The following is a 15505-nucleotide window of genomic DNA, read 5'->3' as shown; positions in this document are numbered from 1 at the left end:
TCAAAGAGTGTTCTACTTGTGTTTCCCCCGAGTTTTCTGGCATCCAACCTTACATTTAGGTCTTTAATCCATTTTGAGTTTACTTCTGTATATGGTGCTAGAGAACGATCTACTTGCATTTTTGCATGCAGCTGGCCAGTTTTCCCAGCACCACTTGTTGAAGAGACCGTCTTTTCTCCATTGTGTGTTTGCCTTCTTGTTGTCAATTAATTGGCATAAATGCATGGGTTTATTTCTGCACTTTCTATTCTGTCCCATTTGATACTCAGTGTTGTGCTTAGTAAAATGAGATTTCCCGTGTTTCATTATTACAGGCTCATTATTCATTATTAAGGGTTAGAGATTATTTCAGTTCTGGCTTTGTTTTGTTGAGAGAAGGGGTGCTTCTCAAACACTGAAAAGTGATGAGAGACTTAAGGACCTTATTCCTGATGTTTAGGTTAAAAAAAATTGTTTGCATGTTTGAATGTTTCATTTCAACTCCTTTATCTTTTACTGTATAGTAGATGCTTACATGGTGTTTCCTTAGCTAATTCTTTTCAGCAGAATTCACCATGTAAATGTTTATTGTTATCTAAGCTTTTTTAATGACTATTAAAATTTTGGAAAATAAATAAAATCACAGAAAAAAGCGATGGGAGAAGCCACTGAGGATTTAACTGGTGTGACAGCCATTTTCGTGAACAAAGCACTAGGCTGTTTTCCTGCAGTGCTCTTCGTTGCAAACTCAGCATTTTGGTGAGCTTATCTTAATGCATGGCTCCTCTAAGCTGGGTTGGAGAGTGACCTCCCCTCTTCTTCCGTGTCTCTCAGAGGACTCTGTGACTGACCACAGAGCTGCAGTGGGGCTTGAAATGGATCCACTGAACTATAAGGCCAGAGGCCAATGTTAAGCTGAGTTCTGTGTGTTTCATGTCCTGGATATATAAAGCTTTCTTCCTTTCCCACTTTGTATTCCTCCTAATACTATTTATATATATTTGTCTTTTTTGGTACATGATGAGAATATATCATTGTCTCCTTGCAGAGCAGAAACTGTTTCCATTCCCACAGTGCCAACTTACTACGTTGATTTCAAAGAGAACGTGTGATCCAGCCACCAAAAGCTGACCTAAAAAGACTTTGCAAACAAACCATTTCCGAGTCGACGGCCTCTAAGGAGCGTGTCTGTGCCCATGTGTGTACACACCTACGTGGCATCACACACCTATGTGGCATCGCACACCTACGTGGCATCGCATAGTGTGGTCGGTCTGCATTCCATATAAATACAAGTGTGTATATCTGATTTTTATAAATAATATGTATTATTTCTAAAACATCTATATTTATGTGTGGGCAAAGACAAGACATTTAACCAGTGCTTTGTTAGTTTGATTTTTTTACTTTACCATTCATCCTCTTCATTTTCCAGAGTTCCTTTAAGAAATACATATATTCTTTCATCTGTAGTGTGTTGACCTGAGAGAGACTGGCAGACGTTTCTCCAACAAAGATGAGTTTACTCAGGATCAGCAGAGAATTGTAACTTGGGGTCTGTAACCATGGAAAACCATATGCCATGCAGGTCCCAAGATGACAGAGAAAGGGGAACGCTTTCATAGAGAGGAAATGGAAGCGGGGAGGACTGTGGTAAATAAAGAGTCCATGGCTTTTCACTGGCTGAGACCTTGCCAGGAAAGCAGTCTTCTCCTTCCTATTGGGCTCGGCCATGTCCCAGGGTGTGAGGGCTCCCCCTGCTTTTCTCTCCTAACTCTATTTGAGATTTCCATTTATTAATTTTTTTTACAAGAAACACAAAGGAAATAAAGCTTTAGAGCACTGGTAAGAGTTCTGATAAGAGTGAAGAGCTAACTCATTTGAAAAGACCTGATGCTGGGAAAGATTGAAGGCAGGAGGAGAAGGGGATGACAGAGGATGAGGTGGTTGGATGGCATCACTGACTTGATAGGCATGAGTTTGAGCAGGCTCTGGGAGTTGGCGATGGACAGGGAGGCCTGGTGTGTTGCAGTCCATTGGGTCGCAAACAGTCGGACACGCCTGAGCGACTGAACGGAAGAGGTTGTTTGGCTCAGAGTAAGTGTAAGTGAAATGTAGATAGACGCTCTCCTAATGATAACTTAGTTTGCTGCTGTTTAGAGTTGATTTCATTTCCTGATAGATTTGAAGGGATATGTAACTTTGATTTGGGGGTTATAAGAAGGTGGTGCTAGGAGTTCTAGTTTTCACTAGAACTTGACTTTAGGAACCAAGTTATCAGTGGTTCCCTTGTCCTGGAAACGGCTATGTAATAAATTGTACTCATGTATTTCCTGACATTTATCTTAAATAGAAATTCCTGCATTAAAGGAATGTGGATATGCCTTCAGTAGTTACTTCATTCAGAATTTTACTGAGCACCAACTTTATCCAAACACCGTCTCAGATTCTGAGAACACAGGATGAATGGACTGTAGTTCCTTCTCTCAGGAAACTGTCTTTGCTGAAAAGCCTGTTCCTACAGGTTAAGCTGCAGGTGCTGTTGGCGTGGGTGTGGGCGTGCACGCCTGTGTTCTACCTGCCTTATTTAATTATGAGTATTCTTGTAGCATTTTTCAACGCAAATAGATCCTAGGGAAAAAGAGTTCTGAAAAGTGAAGAGCCCCAGTACTACTCCCAAGGCACCATAAGGAGGCAGTGTTGGAGAACAGAAAGTACCCGGGCTTTAAAGCCGTTCAGACCTCGGCTGAAACCTCCAGCCTAGCATGTTTCAAGTCTCAAGCTCTGGGCTTTTTCAGTGACCTGAAGATGATAAAAACTGCCTCTCGGTGGTGTGCTAAAGATCTGAGATCTTTTGGGTAAAGTGTCTGGTTCCTGGTCAGCACTTAATACTTGCCTAGGTTCGTTTGAATATGGTTGTAAATTAATGTTATCAACAGTTTAGTATGGGAGAGCCAGCCTGCCATTGTGTTCAAGAGCCCTCTTCTGCAACCCACCTGCCTGGGTTCTACTTCTGGTCCTGACATGCTCTACTTTATTTAATTGTGGAGAATCTCTCTGGGCCACTGCTCTCCCATTGGCATTTTAAATAAAGAGTCAGTTCAGTTTAGTCACTCAGTCATGTACGACTCTTTGTGACCCCATGGACTGCAGCACGCCAAGATTCCCTATCTGTCACCAACTCCTGGAGCTTACTCAAATTTATGTCCATTGAGTCAGTGATGCCATCCAACCATCTCATCCTCTGTCGTCCGCTTCTCCTCCTGCCTTCAATCTTTCCCAGCATCAGGGTCTTTTCAAATGATTCAGCTCTTCACATCAGGTGGTCAAAGTATTAGAGCTTCAGCTTCAGCATCAGTCCTTCCAATGAATATTCAGGACTGATTTCCTTTAGGATGGACTGGTAGGATCTCCTTACAGTCCAAGGGACTCTCAAGAGTCTTCTCCAACACCACAGTTCAAAAGCATCAGTGCTTCGGCGCTCAGCTTTGTTTATAGTCCAACTCTCACATCCACATAAGACCACTGGAAAAACCATAGCTTTGACTAGATGAACCTTTGTGGGAAAAGTAATGTCTCTGCTTTTTAATATGCTGTCTAGGTTGCTCATAACTTTTCCTCCAAGGAACAAGTGTCTTTTAAATTCATGGCTGCAGTCACCATCCACAGTGATTTTGGAGCCCAGAAAAATAAATTCTGTAACTGTTTCCATTGTTTCCCCATCTATTTGCCATGAAGTGATGGGACCAGATGCCATGATCTTAGTTTTCTGAATGTTGAGCTTTAAGCCAACTTCTTCACTCTCCTCTTTCGCTTTCAACAAGAGACTCTTTATTTCTTCATCACTTTCTGCCATAAGGGTGGTGTCATCTGCATATCTGAGGTTATTGATATTTCTCCTGGAAATCTTGTTTCTAGTTTGTGCTTCATCCAGCCCAGTGTTTCTCATGATATACTCTGCATATAAGTTAAATAAGCAGGGTGACAATATACAGCCTCGACATACTCCTTTCCTGATTTGGAACCAGTCTCTTGTTCCATGTCCAGTTCTAACTGTTGCTTCCTGACCTAAATATAGATTTCTAAGGAGGTAGATCAGGTGGTCTGGCAGTCCCATCTCTTTCAGAATTTTCCACAGTTTATTGTGATCCACACAATCAAAGGCTTTGGCATAGTCAGTAAAGCAGAAGTAGATGCTTTTCTGGTATTCCCTTTTTCTATGATCCAGCGGATGTTGGCAATTTGATCTCTGGTTCCTACACCTTTTCTAAAACCACCTTGAACATCTGGAAGTTCACAGTTCATGTATTGCTGAAGCCTGGCTTAGAGAATTTTGAGCGTTACTTTGCTAGCATGTGAGATGAGTGCAATTGTGCGGTAGTTTGAGCATTTTTTGGCATTGCCTTTCTTTGGGATTGGAATGAAAACTGACCTTTTCCAGTCCTGTGGAGAAGGCAATGGCACCCCACTCCAGTACTCTTGCCTAGAAAATCCCATGGACGGAGGAGCCTGGAAGGCTGCAGTCCATGGGGTCGCTGAGGGTCGGACATGACTGAGCGACTTCACTTTCACTTTTCACTTTCATGCATTGGAGAAGGAAATGGTGACCCACTCCAGTGTTCTTGCCTGGAGAATCCCAGGGATGGCAGAGCCTGGTGGGCTGCTGTCTGTGGGGTCGCAGAGTCGGACACGACTGAAGTGACTTAGCAGTAGCAGTGGCCACTGCTGAGTTTTCCAAATTTGCTGGCATATTGAGTGCAGCACTTTCACAGCATCATCTTTCAGGATTTGAAATAGCTCAACCGGAATTCCATCACCTCCACTAGCTTTGTTCATAGTGATGCTTTCTAAGGTCCACCTGACTTCACATTCCAGGATGTCTGGCTCTAGGTGAGTGATCTCACTATCGTGGTTATCTGGGTTATGAAGATCTTTTTTGTACAGTTCTTCTGTGTATTCTTGCCACCTCTTCTTAATATCTTCTGCTTCTGTTAGGTCCATACCATTTCTGCCTTTATTTAAATAAAGAGTAAGTTAGTGTTAATAATAGAATGTTAAGAATAGTTCCTGGTACGTACTAATTACTATATGAGTTTTGTTAAAATTAGATAACATTACCTTTGATTCTATGGAATCTACACTTATTAAATTAGACAAAAGCTTTCAAGATTTGGGAGACATTTTTATCCATTTTTCAATAATGAGATGACAGTGATAATATCAAAGCAAACTGCTGACTAGATTATCTCCAGAAATGTGTTTGATGTGTCTCAGTAAAAAAGATCACTAAGTGGACTAAGAAGATTTTGTAGAAATAATTTTACTTTCATTCCTGTTTTGGGTACTGTTCTTTATTTTTTTGTTGCTAAATAACTTTAAGCTTGCATTTCTATTGTATGCGTGCTTAGTCGCTCAGTCGTGTCCTAGTCTTTGCAACCCCATGGACTATAGCCAGCCAGGCTCCTCTGTCTGTGGAATTATCCTGGCAAGAATAGTGGAGTGGGTTGCCATTTCCTTCTGCAGGGGATCTTTCTGACCCAGGGATTGAACCCCGTTCTCCTGCCTTGTAGCCCAGGCACATTAGGGGAACACCAAATCAGGCTTGCCTAGCCTCCCTTCTCCCTGGGGTCAGCAAGGCCTCAGGTGGGAGGGCTGTGTATCTGGGAAGTACAGATTTTCAACATTTAGAGATGATTTATTTCAACCATCACATTCCATCGCTAGGGTAATAAAATTCCAGGGTGATTAATTCTCTCGTTTGCCACCTTGGAAATGTCTGAAGGTGAGAGATGTTGAAATTAATGGTTAAAATGTAACTTTTTAAATTACCATGGTGTGAGTCAGGATTTCCATAACCTGTTTTACTCATTGTTACCAAGACTGTTGGGCTGAACGTAGTTTCACAAGCAGACTCACCAACATGACTCACGTGGAATCAGCAGTGACATTTCTAGCAACGGAGTCGCAGCTGTCATCATGGTCAGAGAACCAGATGTCACCGTTGTTACATTGCTAAAGTTATTTGGGAGTGTAGTGGCACCCCACACCAGTACTCTTGCCTGGAAAATCCCATGGACGGAGGAGCCTGGTGGGAGCTAGGAGCTAGGAGTCGGACACGACTGAGCGACTTCACTTTCACTCTTCACTTTCATGCATTGGAGAAGGAAATGGCAACACACTCCAGTGTTCCTGCCTGGAGAATGCCAGGGACGGGGGAGCCTGGTGGGCTGCCGTCTGTGGGGTCGCACAGAGTGGGACACGACTTAGCGGCAGCAGCAGTGCTGTCTGGATGTCATTCAGGCCACGGAGAGTCTTGTCTTACTAGTGTCAGTACTGCAGATGCCAAAAGCCGAATGTATGTGATTTTTCCCCCCAAGGTTTCAGAGATATTTTTTAAAACATCAGTAAATTACCATATATTCTAAGAAACATTTGGAAAAGATAGTATTTGTGATACACATTGTCTAGTCTTAAAATTTTGTCTGGTTTCTAACAGTGACTATTTGATATTTCATTTTGTGACATATCATTAAACAAGGTAACATTAAATAACTATCTTTTGATATTTAACTAATTTCATCTCTCTCACACTACTCTTTAAATGATCAGATCAGATCAGTCGCTCAGTCGTGTCCGACTCTTTGCGACCCCATGAATCACAGCACACCAGGCCTCCCTGTCCATCACCAACTCCCGGAGTTCACCCAGACTCACATCCATCGAGTCAGTGATGCCATCCAGCCATCTCATCCTCTGTCGTCCCCTTCTCCTCCTGCCCCCAATCCCTCCCAGCATCAGAGTCTTTTCCAATGAGTCAACTCTTCGCATGAGGTGGCCAAAGTACTGGAGTTTCAGCTTTAGCATCATTCCTTCCAAAGAACTCCCAGGGCTGATCTCCTTCAGAATGGACTGGTTGGATCTCCTTGCAGTCCAAGGGACTCTCAAGAGTCTTCTCCAACACCACAGTTCAAAAGCATCAATTCTTTGGTGCTCAGCCTTCTTCACAGTCCAACTCTCACATCCATACATGACCACAGGAAAAACCATAGCTTTGACTAGACGAACCTTTGTTGGCAAAGTAATGTCTCTGCTTTTGAATATGCTATCTAGGTTGGTCATAACTTTCCTTCCAAGGAGTAAGTGTCTTTTAATTTCATGGCTGCATGATACTGATAAATAATTATGGTTGCCAGAAAAAAATACAGTTGTCCAGTCAATTTAATTTCATATTAACAAAAAGAATATTTATACTATAAAATGATTCACTGTTTATCTGAATATCAAATTGAACTGGGAGTTAGATGTTTTTATTTGCTAATTCAGACAATCCTGTAAGTGTTGTCCCAAGTCCAAGAAGACAACTTTGAAATCTGTACTTTAAAAGTCTAACACCCATTTCAGGACAGAGTTAATAACCATTATTTTTGTGAAATATCCTTGATCCCTTCAGGAAGATTCGGGCCTCTCTTTAGCATCCATGTATCTTTAATATACCCAATCCAGAGCATGTATCAGCGTGTTACCATTTGTCTTTACATCTCTCATATTCTAACCTATGAGAGTAGGGGTCTGTTTTCTTCAACCTCCAGTCACCAGAGTCTAGCTCTGTGCCTGACAGGTTAAAGCAGATAACTCATGAATAACGAAGGCTCTTTGGTGCCCAGCCCGCAACCTCCTACTGAGCTCCAGAGTCTAGCTCTGTGCCTGACAGGTTAAAGCAGATAACTCATGAATAACGAAGGCTCTTTGGTGCCCAGCCCACAACCTCCTACTGAGCTCCAGAGCCACGGACATCCAAGGCACCTTAGGTCGTCCATCGGCTCTTCCAGTCCAACATACCCAAAACGTACCTTGTCATCTTTTTGTGAGATCTGATCCCGTCCCTCCAGCTTCTGCCCTGGTCAGTGGCAGTGCTGTTCAGGCCGTCAGCCAGGCAACCACCCTGGAAGCCCTGCGAGGTGTGCCCCTTGCCACTCCTGTTCCTTCATCTGTTCAGTGAGTAAGATCTTAAAGGTTCTTCTTTAAGATGTCTCGTACTCAGCCTTCCTTTCCAACCTCATTGTGAAATAACGGGGAAGAATAGCAGCATCAAAGACTGAGTGGAACTGGAATTCAGAAATAAAAAATTACTTCTGAATATAATAAGCGTTCTGACTTCAGTATCTATATGTAGTTCTAAAACAAACAACCCCCAAATATCGGATGCCCAGTTTCAAAAGAGAAGAACCTTTTACAGGGCTTCCCTAGTGGCTTAGCAGTAAAGAATCCCCCGGCAATGCAAGAGATGGGGGTTCAATCCCTGGGTCAGGAAGATCCCCTGGAGAAGGAAATGGCAACTCTCTCCAGTGTTCTTGCCTGGAGAATCCCATGGACAGAGGAGCCCGGTGGGCTACAGTCCATGGGGGTTGCAAGAGAGTCGGACACAACTGAGCGATTAAACAACAAATTTACTGTGTAAAAAATAGTAGAATTTTTGGTTTAAGTCTAAAATACTCTATAGAGGAATATAATTTTATTTATAGACAGTGGTTGTACCTACAGAGTAACCGGATGTAAGTGATCTGACTTCTGTCCTGTTTCCATAACTATTTTGAGTAGTTATTGTCCTTACAGAGGATCACGGGACTTGTTCTCAGCCACACAGGAGTGGCAGGGTCCGGTATGGTGGGGTCTTCTACAGCCTAAGCTAGTGCTTTGCCAAATATGTGTCTGATGTTGCCCTTTTTAAAAAAAAAAAAAAAATTCTGAGTTTGTTTACTGTTCCACAAATAACCTTGTTAAGAAGGAGATTATCATCTCTGTTTTTAAAATCAGTTTTATAATCACATAATCTTAAATACACACACACAATGTCTCCTCTAATGTCATCTGAAAAATGCCAGAAGAGAAACTGTCTACGTTTTTTTCTGCTTATTAGCTAGCTGTCTCCCGGGAAGAAGGGTATGGGATTTAGAATGAAGAGGAATGGAATTCATACTCCAATCTGGCTCCTTTCTGGCTGTTTGGCATTACATAACTTACCTGACCTAATGCTCAGTTTATTTATAATGTGGCAGAATAAGACCTATTTCTTACGCCTACTCTGTACCCAGCAATGTTGGTTTAGCTTCCTTTTTGTTGTTGTGGCTTAGTAGCTAAGTCGTGTCTGACTCTTTGCAACCCATGGACTGCAGCCCACCAGACTCCTCTGTCCATGGAATTCTCCAGGCAAGAATACTGGAGTGAGTTGCCATGCCTTCCTCCAGGGGATCTTTTCGACCCAGGGATCTCACCGCTGTCTCCTCCACTGGCAGTTGAATTCTTTACAACTGAGCCACCTGGGAAGCCCACCTTCCTTTTACCATTCTTTAAATGTTAGATGAGTTACTCACATGAATAAAACTACATTTTTCTCTCTGTTTAGCCTAAGTTATTTAATATTAGAATTATCTTTTTAAAAAATAAATGGTCACTGCTGACCTTCCCAGGTTGCTCAGCTGGTAAAGAATCCATCTGCAATGCAGAAGAGCGACCCGGGTTTGATCCCTGGGTCGGGAAGATCCCCCGGAGGAAGAAATGGCAACCCACTCCAGTCTTCTTGCCTGGAGAATCCCATGGACAGAGGAGCCTGGCAGGCTACAGTCCAGAGGGTCTCAGAGCCAGACAAGACTGAGCAGCTAAACGCAGCACAGCGCGTGGTCACTGCTATCTGGTTATTTGATCTCAGACACCTGGGCTACACAACACAGGCACTGCAACATTGATCTGTGAGAGTTTTACTGCTCTCTAAGTAGAGTGTAAGTTTAAAAACGCTGTTCTAGTGAATCAATTGAAAGTATCATCACATTACGTTACGCTCTTGTGTTTCCTGAAAAAGTTGCACAGATCCCGGCTCTGTGCTCGTCCCAGGCTAGGAATGCACGCTGGATTTGAATAATTACCTTCATGCCTAGAATTAATTGTTCTTTTTTCATGTATGCTAGGTCTTTGCAAATTAAGATTCTTTGTGTCAGAAGCTTTGTGACCTGCCAGTGTGTGGATTCACTTCATCCGGCCTGAAAAAGAAATGCCTCAAAAGAGAAGCGCTTCCGCATCAATATTTTTTTTCTGTGAAATTAAACCTTCTGTAATATTTGCACTTCTGTAATTGAGTGAAGGTAGGAATTTTTTCTAAAATTGCTGTGATGAATTCAGTACATACAGAGAAGGTTTAAATACATCACGGCGAGTACTTTGTACTATGCAGCTCGAGAAATGGAACAGCACTAATGACTTCGAGCTCCAGGTGTCCCCCTGCTCTGTCAGGCTCCTCGGCCCTTTCACAGTCCAGAATCTGGCGTTTATGGTGCCGTATGTTCTTACTTGGGCTTTCCAGGTGACGCTCGTGATAAAGAAACTGCCTGCCAATGCAGGAGACCTGGGTTCAGTCCCTGGGTCAGGAAGATCCCCTGGAGGAGGTCATGGCAACCCACTCCAGTGTTCTTGCCTAGAATCCCATGGACGGAGGAGCCTGGCGGGCTAGAGTCCATGGGGTCGCAAAGAGTTGGGCATGACTGAAGCGACTTAGCACGCACACTCGCACGCACGCACATGTTCTTTCTTACGTAGATTTTTACTATATAGGTTTCATTCCTAAGTGACTCAGGCAGTTTGGATTTGCACGTTTTTAAACTTTATGCAAATAATATCATGTTCTGCTGCTTATGCTCCTTCTCTTCCTGCTCAGTTTAGTGAGATGCGTCTGTGCTGACACATGGATCTCCAGTCCACTTACTTTCACTGGTATTATAAGTTTGTCATTATTCACTTGATGGATAATTAGGTTGTTTGGGGATTTGTTTTTTCAATCCCAGAAATGACTGCCTTGAACACACCTTGTTTATGTCTTTGTACACAGGTGTGAATTGTGTTTGTATACATACAAGTGGAATTTCTGGGGCATGGAGTCTTCAACCTCCATGAGACATTGCAAAACTGCTCACCAGTATCAGTTTACACCGGCCAGCAGAGGAGGAGAATTCCCTTTGCTATCATCCTCTCCTATCCGTGATTTTATATGGTTTTTGAATGTGTAGTAGGATCATCTAGTGGCTTTATTTGCATTTCTTAGATTCTTTACCATCCGGGCCACCAGGGAAGCCCTCTTAGATTACTAAGGACTTTCAAATATTTTACTTGTTAAATATTTTACTTGTTTTTATCAGTCATTTCCAATTTCTCTTCTCAGAATGGCTTTCTCCCCTCAGATTACTCCTTGTGATGCCTGAAGTTATGTTGGTTTGTCTGGGCTCAGGGAAGCCCAGACAGCTGATAAACATTATTTCTGGCCATGCCTGTAAGTGCGTTTGTGTAGTGAAAGTCGCTCAGTCGTGTCCGACTCTTTGCAACCCCATGGACTATACAGTCCACGGAATTCTCCAGGCCAGAATCCTGGAGTGGGTAGGCTTTCCCTTCTCCAGGGGATCTTCCCAACCCAGGGATCGGATCCAGGTCTCCCACATTGCAGGCGGATTCTTTACCAGCTGAGCCACAAGGGACTCAGAATGTGGCTGCGTTTGGACATAAGGTCTTTAAAGAGGTAACTCAGTTAAAATTAGGTCATTACATCAGGCCCTAGTCCAGCTGATTGGTATCCTTATAAGAAGAGAAGACTGGGACACAGGGAAAGACACCGGGGCTGGAAGCTCACGGAGACGGTGCCAGGACGCAGTGAGAGGGCCCACCTGCAAGCCGAGAGAGCCCTCAGAAGGAACCAGTCCTCTTGACACTTTAATCTTGGACTTCTAGCCTCCAAACTGGGAGGAATAAATTTCTGCTAGGCTCCCTAGTCTGTTACAGTTTCTTATGGCCAGCCCCAGCAAACTGAGAGAGTCAGGAATGGTGTTTGTAATGATAGACACGTGTTGCGACCCATGGTGGGACAAGCAGATTCCATTCCTGGGTTTGAAAATGTCCTTAGAGTTGCATTGAGAGAACAACCAGGTGGATGGGACTCGTTTGGCAGGGAGGTTGAGAGGAAAGTCCATCGTGTTGCTTTCTGAAAGTCATGAGCATTTTGGATTTCTGACCTTGCCATGGGCTAGTTTTCCAGCTACTCTGTGAACAGGTACAGTAAAAATGTCTTTCCACTAAAAGTCTTTTGCTCATGGGGAGTCAGAATCAGTTTCTTCCAACTGAACTGAAGAAATACACTGAAGACGCCCAAGCGAAGTTTATTTAAAGATGATAAGCATGGGGAAGTTATTTGGTAAATAACTCTTCTTGAGTTGGACTTGAAATAGAAAATTTTCAAGTGGGACTGTTTAATAACAAGTGTGTCATCAAAATCCTCCCTCTTTCTGAACAAGGAATCATTTCTGGCTATGTGGGGTTTAATTTGAATCCTCTTTTGTTTAGATGCTAAATCGTGTCCGACTCTTTGTGACCCTGTGGACTGTAGCACACCAGGCTCCCCTGTCCTTCACTATCTCCCAGAGTTTGCTCACATATATGTCCGTTGATTTGGTGATGCTATCTAATCATCTCATCCTCTGTCACCCCCTTCTCCTTTTGCCCTCAATCTTTCTAACATCACGGTCTTTTCTAATGAGGCAGCTCTTCACATTAGGCAGCCAAAATGCTAGAGCTTCAGCTTCAGCATCAGTCTTTCCAGTGAATATTCAGGATTGATTTCCTTTAGGATTGACTGGCTTGATCTCCTTGCTGTTCTCGGGACTCTCAAGAGTCTTCTCCAGCACCACAGTTCTAAAGCATCAGTTCTTCCGTGCTCAGCCTTCTTTTATGGTCCAACTCTCACATCCATACGTGACTACTGAAAAACCATAGTTTTGACTATACAGACCTTTGTCAGCAAAGTGATGTCTCTGCTTTTTCATACTCTTTCTAAGTTTGCCTTTAGCAGGACTTTGTCACTAGAGTAGGCCTTGCAGGGCATGGTAGCCATGAGTGATTCAACAGGTAGCTTCTTTGGAGAGTCCATCAGAAGAATGATGTGTTTAATTGTCCCCTGTGATCCCTATGAGTCCTCCACTTTCCTTCCCCCTTTTCTGTGTTTGGAATATCGATAAGTACGTGAACTTGACCTAGGAACCAGAAGTTCATGTGCTTCTGCAATGAGGAGAGAGCTGGGTGAGGAGTTGGACTAAGGTCTGCACTGCTGTTTTAACTCACTTGAAATAGAATCCTTTCTTGGCTTATATATCTCTTGTATCATTCAGATATGCAGCTGTAACTGAGTTTCAGAGATGTATTATATATAAAAGCCTGTGCTTTCTCCAAAAAAATAATTTTTTTTGTTGACTTATGTGGACAGTTAAATAGATATTTCTAGACTGAGTCATTTTTATTTATAATACTGGGCATCATTTATAAAACTTGGACAAAAACTGATTATCATGTCCCTATGGTTGTTCTTAGATTTTCTTCCTTTACAAGATCCACAGTTAGTTATCAATTTTCCTTAAAAAATGATCTATGTAAGTATTACTTTAGAATTATATTTTTTTAGTAAGGCTCATGGGGGAGATTTTAACAAAGAGCGAAGCTTTATTTTAAATAAACATATACACCTTGGTTAAGATATATTTTTAAAATTGCCCTTTGCTATCAGCTGACCAACATGGCCTCAATGCTCCCTTCCTTTGACAAAATTAGCCAAGCTTCTTGACTTTAGGCACCCGCCCTCTCTTTTCTTAGAGTATTTATTTAGGAAACATGTAGTCATAAATTCTTTCTCTGATCCATTTGAAATTAATAAATGTTTTAAAAAAAAAAAACAACCTCTTGCCAAGAAACGTCTTTCTAGGCACCTGTGAACCACTGTTTTGAAACGTCATCTTGCCACGCTTCTCGTTATAAAACCACGAAGACGGGACGTTTACTTGCCTTTGTTGCCTGATCCTCTCACCTTTTCTCCAATCATCTTCTCCTTCACTTGAACAATCCGCTCCCATAGCCACACCTTGGATCTCGTCATCACAAATACTGTTCCACTTTCAAAATCACTGATTCAATCAGCTTTCCCCCTGACCACATCTCTTCTCTGGCTCCTTCCAGCTTGCTTGCCCCAATAACTCCCTTGTAATCATCCTCCACTCTTTCTGAGCCATCAGGCCACTGACCTGTTTCTTACCAATTCCTCTGTTACCAACTTCCGTCATTTCTCACCTGACCTAATCAGAAGCCATGACCTACAGTTGCAGCATCACTCCTGTTGAAATCCTAAGTCTTTCTGTCTTCTTCTCATCCAGTCCTGGGTGAATTAGCTCTTCATTTTCTTCTGTGCCTGAGCACAGTTGTCATTTTCTGAATGCTTCTGGAGAAAGTCACATGAAAAGGAATATTAGTTCCAGCATATTCAGCTTCCACTGGCTTGTAATGGACTTTTCACTCTCTTGACAACCCAACTGAAGTACTATTTAATGCATCCTCTGATCTCCAAAATGACTGTTTCTAACTTTCTTTATCCTCTGGAACATTACAAATTCCACAATCCATCCTACTCCATATTCTTAGGAGTTTTATCTAGCTCTACTTTTCAGAAAAAAAATAGAAGGCATCAGATAGAAACTCCTTTATTCTCCGCATCAAATATACGTACCTACTTAGACCTGATTTCACCCTCTCATTCCCTTCTACTGCAATATGTGAGTTAAAGTATGCAAATAATACCCTTGAACATTTTTAAGCATCTTTATTCTATACTAGAAGCTACAATATTTATACAGTTTGAGTTTAACCTACGCGTACACCCACGAACTGGTCACCACGGTCAAGGCGACAAACACTTCCATCACCTCCAAAAGTGCCCTCTGCCACGTTGTGTGTGTGTGTGTGGCAGTAACACAACACAAGATCCACACTCCTCACAAACTTGTTAAGTACCCAATGCAGTATTGTTGGCTACAGGTACTGTGTCACACATTAGATCTCTAGAAATTATCCATCTTGCATAACTGAAGTTTCATAGCCGTTGAACAGCAACTCTGCGTTCCCTCCTCCCCCAGTCCCTGGCAACCACCATTCTCTTCTTTGTGTCTATAAGTCTGAGTATTTTGATACTTCATATAAGTGGAACCATGCAGTATTGTTTCTGTGAATGGCTTGTTTGACCTGGCATAATGCTCTCCAGGTTCGTCCTTCTTGTCACATACGGCAGGATTCCCTTCTTTTTGAAAGCTGGATCGCAGTCCATTGTGCACACTTCTCCATCCATTCATCCCCCAAGCCTGTTCCCCACACCCATCCTCCTCCTCAGCCTCTCTGCCCCACTTCACTGGCTGCCTCCTGTTTTTTAAACACACCCCAGGCGTGCTCACAGCTCCACACCTCTGCATTCTCGGATCCATCTTCCTGGAGCATTCTTCCCCGTCTGTTTGCATGGTCCCGCTGCCTTGCTCCTTGGGGTCTGAGCTCAGGGAGCACCTCAGCAAAGTCTTCCCTGGCTGTCTTATTTTAAATTGCACCCCCTTCCATCATACACACCGTATTCCCCCACTTCACTTTACTTTCTTCTGGCAAACTACATATTCTGGCCATTTATTTATTT

The sequence above is a fragment of the Bos indicus x Bos taurus genome, chromosome 24, assembly GCF_003369695.1.
Source record: "Bos indicus x Bos taurus breed Angus x Brahman F1 hybrid chromosome 24, Bos_hybrid_MaternalHap_v2.0, whole genome shotgun sequence".
In the NCBI taxonomy this organism is placed as follows: Eukaryota; Metazoa; Chordata; class Mammalia; order Artiodactyla; family Bovidae; genus Bos; species Bos indicus x Bos taurus.
This window is presented reverse-complemented; position numbering follows the sequence as displayed.